The sequence below is a fragment of the Lactuca serriola genome, chromosome 8 (genome assembly GCF_051521515.1).
Source record: "Lactuca serriola cultivar US96UC23 chromosome 8, Lser_US96UC23_V15, whole genome shotgun sequence".
Lineage (NCBI taxonomy): Eukaryota > Viridiplantae > Streptophyta > Magnoliopsida > Asterales > Asteraceae > Lactuca > Lactuca serriola.
In genome coordinates, this window is record NC_136415.1 from 246,289,549 (window position 1) to 246,294,761 (window position 5,213).

At 34.2% G+C, this 5,213-nt stretch overlaps 1 pseudogene; it reads left to right on the plus strand.

Moving 5' to 3' along the window:
- The first annotated feature begins 953 nt into the window (after window positions 1-953).
- LOC145071477 (cytosolic sulfotransferase 13 pseudogene) lies at window positions 954-2,159 on the plus strand (annotated as a pseudogene).
- The last annotated feature ends 3,054 nt before the right edge of the window (window positions 2,160-5,213 follow it).

The window sequence follows — 5,213 nt, forward strand, 5'->3', positions numbered from 1 at the left end:
GATTCTTTCGAAGATGAATTTCTAGATGAAGTATCATTCAAATACTGTTCATCGGCCTTCTGGATTTGATATTGAGAAACTTTCCCGATTGATACTTTTTCCCTGTCTTTTTTTCCTATCTTTATCATGAATCTGTCTTTAGAATGGTACTAATTTAGTCCATGTAATTTAATTTATATTTTTAGACAAGTTTTAACAGTAAAGTGGTTACTCTAAACTGACTTAAAGACTTATATATAATGGAGTTAGATAAAAAGTCCACATGCTTAAGAAAATGAAAACATTTTGGATGTATTTAATATACATCTTAGGAGTTTCTAGCTTCTAGGTTTATAGAAAACGCTTGTAAAAAAAGATTTCTTCGGGCAACAGGAGCATTTAACTTTTAGTCAGTACAAAACGCTACAAAATAAAAAGCTACAGGGAGAAGCTTTTAACAAAACGCTTCAAAATTAAACGCTACCAGCTACTCACTACCCATTATCCGCTACTTTTACCAAACACGCCCTTTGATTACTAGTATCAAATTGTTAAAACATGGACTACTACTCTACAAGTACCGTTGGAGATTACGTCGAACAATCCAATTTTCGCTAAAGTATAGGTTAATACGTAGCATTTTTTTCTTAGGGTCAAACCGTCATCGTAAAAAATATAACATAATTGGTTTTAACTGCCCATTTTTAAATGGGAAATAAAAAGTAAAAATAACGATTACATTAGGATAATTTCAAATATTAACAGAACTTGCCAATTTTTGTATACGACAGGGACTAAATATGTAAAATATTTTAGGAATATTCTAATTTAAAACATAATTCTCGGTAAAGTTAATCATGATAACAATGTCGCCCACGTTTTGTATGATGTTATTGAGAAACTACAAAGCTTTTATCTTCAAAATTTGGCCACCCTTTGTGTGTATATATTTTAAGCACTCAAACTTCATTTCACTCCACACATGAACATCCTTCCAATGTCTATCCTTGATGTTTCACTGGCTTCTAAACCAAACTCAGATCATGAAGAACATGAAAAAAAAATTCTTACCCTCCTTTCGGATAGATACAAGGAGAAGTTTACCAAATTTCCTAGAGAAAAAGGCTGGATGAGTGAAGACGTTTACATGTATCAAGGATTTTGGTATATCACGGATCATGCATTCTCAATTGAAACAGTGATGGCCGTGCAAGAAAGCTTTCAGGCTCAATCAACTGATATCTACATCGTTACACAACCAAAATGTGGTACAACATGGATTAAGGCCCTCGTGTTTGCTATCGTGAACAGAACAAAGTATAAAAACATCAACCCGTTAAATCACCCTCTAAAAATCTATAACCCCCACAAATGTGTGCCTTTCCTTGAGACGGAAATCATTAGTAACGTTCCCACTTATGTCCATGGAAATTCACCACGTCTCTTCTCTAGCCATATACCTTACAGAACATTACCCAAGTCCATTCTTGAATCTGGTTGTCGATTAGTTTACATGTGTAGGAACCCTAAGGATGCTTTGGTATCTTGGTTTTACTTTGCAAACAAGTTGACAGATAAGTCTCGTACCCAAATGACCATCGGTGAGATGCTTAATGTGTTTGTTAAAGGTTTTTTGCCATATGGACCATACTGGGATCATGTGAAAGAGTACCATAAGGCTAGTTCTGAAGATCCGACAAAGATTCTATTTTTAACATATGAGGACATGAAAGTAGATACTGCAAGTAAAGTGAAGTGTTTGGCAGAGTTCTTGGGCTTTCCTTTCACGGAGAAGGAAGTGGCCAATGGTGTGGTGGATGAGATCGTAAAGCTATGTAGTTTTGAAATTTTAAAGGAAGTTAATAAGAATGGGGATTACCGTAAGGGAATGGCTAATAACACATTCTTTAGGGAAGGGAAGGTTGGAGGATGGAGAAATTATCTTACAAATGAAATGACCCAGATTATGGATGACATTACGATGGAAAAGTTTCATGGTTTGGATATCTCATTCTAATAAGGTGCATGTGATGATAAATGGGTATGCAATAACGATCTTCATCATCTATTTTTTTAATTGAATATTTATTACTAAGTGTGTTTCAGTGATTGGCTTGAACAAATCTTATTGTGTAAAAGATATTGTATCTAATAAATGAATGAATTGAGTTATTATAATTTTCAAACACTGCACCTTTTTTTTTTCTTTTGTACACGGATGAAAGGGTGTGATTGTCTGATTTTTGTGATAGTTATTTTAGTTTTTTTTTAGAAGGGAAAAATCATTTGTCCAAAAAAATATTTTTAAAAGTCTTCTATGCCCATTCCTAAATTTTAATCGATAAGACTATCTTCATTCACAACCCAATCCAACTTAGTAATTTATCAAAAGACTAATTTTTCTATCTTCTATATTTATAATTCAACTAAACCCAATCTTTTATTCCGGTTAGCAATCCAACCCAATTCAATTTTATATTAAAAAAATATAAAAAAAAACTATATCGATATAGATATTATTTTGTAGATAAAAATTAATCATGTATTTTGGTATATATTTAATTTAATTTTTTACTCAAAATAAGATAGAATTATTAACAAACTTAAATTTAATTAGAAAAGTGTATTTCGCTCCACTATTAACTATTGGACACGTGGGTTTATCTTGGATTAAAAGTTGTCGTGTTTCAGTGAACTTGGGTTGTGTCTCTGGCCGAGGTCACCAAAAATGTTTTAGTTTCTATTTTCTTTTAATTGAAAATTGACGAACGGCTCATCCAAATTGTCCTAATGGGGTAGTCTAATAGGACCATCTATAAAATAGGTCTTTATTTTCATATGTCACAAAACTGAGAGGTCAAGATAATAACATACCACAACTTCAACAAGCCACATTATAGACTTGCCAAAATAAGAAATTCGCACCGACAGAGCCTTAAATACCACCATTAACAATCTAAAAAGAATTAACCGCTAAAGAATAATCTCATTACACTACAAAATTTGTAATCTCAATGTGAGAGAAAAAAAAAACACACAATCCAAATGTTGTGTTGAGATTAAACTGCAAATTCACAGCAAAAATTGCACACAGTAAATGCACACAACCCAACTGGCCTAGCAGAGTTACCTTTACAGGCTACTAGTAATTGTAGGAGAGGGTCACTAATTTATGTTATAAATTGGAGCCTTGTTCTTCATCCAACAAAACAATCCGACTTGAATATCTTCTACCACTTTAACTATATCAATCATTATCATTCTAAAAGTAGCTTCACTTGTAATTTTCCACCAGAGCCAAATAAGTACCTATTAATGCTTCATGGAATTTGGCTACTTTCGACCTGTTTGGCAACTGAAAACTATGTAGTCAAAAGAAAAATTCCTAACAACTCTATCATAACTTTCTAAGCTCAAAATCTAATCTTCAAATCCATGCGATCGAGATCCATTTCTTCGTGATTAGATTCATCTTGCTCTTTCATCAAGCTTCCTCTCTTTTCACTGATCCTGCAAAACATTCAAATGCAATCTTATCACATCATGTATTAAGAATCAACGAATAGGAACTTAATGGAATTAGATAGTGGATTTTACCTGAAGCACAGCCATACTTTTTGACACTCCCATCTTTTGGACTCTTCAGGCTCTTAGGGCAGACTTGTATCCAACGCCCTTTCTCTTGGCAGCAAACGCAGGTTGGTTCTCCTAGAACGTCCTCGGAAGCATTGTTGGTTGACTTTCCCAACAAGTATACTCCATTGCTTTGCCAAATCATTTCTGGTTCAGCAGCAATGAGCATGTAAGTTAGGTCAATGAGGTTATCGTCATGATCCATCATATAATACTTTCTTTTGAACTCATTATATGATTCAGAAGTGACTGCAGAACCCAGTTCACAGCCAACTTATCAGGGAATGACGCACCCAACATTATCAACCTATCGATGTGTGATTTCATTTCTAGAACGTGGGCACACACGGGTTTACCATTTTCATGTTTCATTTCCAATAGGACTTTAGTGACATTGAACCTTTCAATTCTTCGATCTTGTGGGTTAGGGAGAATAATTAGAGGAGGAGGAAGTGAAGCATGATCTCTTGTTCCTCGATCGAATCGTGGAATATCATCTTCGTGTGGAATGCTTGTTCCACGGGATTTAGGAAGACCATAGTTGTCGAACTGTGACATCTACAAAACGGGAGAAAAATAAATTCAAGTTAGTTGATTGATTGAGTCCTTAATAAATCACCCAAATGAGATATTAAGGCTAGGACCCAACACAATACACTACAACCTAGAAAAAGGGATGCCGTAATCTAGTTGCAGAATATTTTAAGGTAAGTGAATGACGATTCACTAATTTCCACCATGAAAAATGAAAAAGAAATTTAATATTTAGATCTATGAAAACTCCTAGATACTTTGAGATTCATTGAACTTTTCAATGGCATGTTTAAATCTCGATATGCCCCTCTAGTTTGTGACTGGGATGCTGAGGATCACAAAGCGGGTGTGAATAACCATGCAAACTTACATGGTGCCCCCACATGTTACAGTCACCTATTCGATGTGCTGGTAAACCACACACGCTCCACCGAACTATGACAAACATTGAGTCACCCTTTGCTACCTCTGCTTAGAACTATTTAGTGTGTCGTTTAGTGTGTCGGTAAACCACACACGCTCCACTAACGTCTTCGCAAGGGCACAAAGTGTAATTTCATGGAATTGCATCAATTCACTTTTTCCTAAAGTAACTAAGATTGAGAATTTTTTGAAAACATTTAGTTACTTTTATACTTCATTATACTTATAATGGAAGGTTTTTGTCCTATCCTACCCGTTCGGCTAACGACCCTCCACTAGTCAAGAGTGAAATGGGTAAGAGTGGATACCCATTCAATCGCCATTTTATAGGCAATTTCCTTAAACACCCCTTATAGACCAGCTTCGTGAATGAGGCCTACTAACGGTAAGACTGACTTTTACTCATACATATATATATAATGTTAGACTTTTAATGTTATATATAGTATAGGGTGTATTTTACACTTTTAAAATACTAGGTGGTTAAATTTAACAATTATACTTTTAATTCAATTAAATTGTAAACCAAAACTTTATGGATTTATTAAACCTCTTTTAATTATACACCTTAATTAATAAAACCATAAGGGTGTGATTTGAACTTTTCAAAACAATACTATGGTTTTAGAATTTAACATTCCTAA